This window comes from Arachis ipaensis, chromosome B02 (genome assembly GCF_000816755.2).
Source record: "Arachis ipaensis cultivar K30076 chromosome B02, Araip1.1, whole genome shotgun sequence".
Taxonomy (NCBI): domain Eukaryota; kingdom Viridiplantae; phylum Streptophyta; class Magnoliopsida; order Fabales; family Fabaceae; genus Arachis; species Arachis ipaensis.
The window spans coordinates 100,654,322-100,654,888 of record NC_029786.2 but is presented as its reverse complement, the minus strand read 5'-3'; positions in this window follow the sequence as shown (position 1 = coordinate 100,654,888).

Here is a 567-nt window from a genome sequence, read left to right as displayed (position 1 = left end):
TACTATATTTCATAAAAAATTAAAATTATAATGCTAATAACGTTATAATTATCAACAATTTTAGTATTAATTATCAGAAAATGCTAAAAATCAATAATTTTCGTATAAAAGGAAAAAAATTAACTCATTTTTATTCAAACAAAAAAAGAACTAAAATAAAAAAATATTAATTACGTAAAATTTCTCTTAATTATGTATTTAAATAGATTCTTAAAAAATTTTGAATCAGACATGTTGTTCTTAAAAAAAATTTATTATGTTAAAATCTAAAAAATAAGACATACAAATTTTTTTTATCACACTCTTAAAAATATGTTTATCCAAATAAAAATAAGGAGTCTGAACTGTTTTATTTCGAAATTGAATATCTGTAAATCTGAAAGGTCAAGAGTTCGATTCTTGGTGAACCCCAAAATCAGCTTAAACTTTATGCCAATAAGTTATAACTCAAATGGCATAGTCTTTTCATACTCAATTAAGAGGTTGCGGGTTCGAGTCTCCTATATTTGATAAAAAAAAATTGAATATGTCAAATTTAAAAATATAGAGAAGCTAGTTGGTAATACA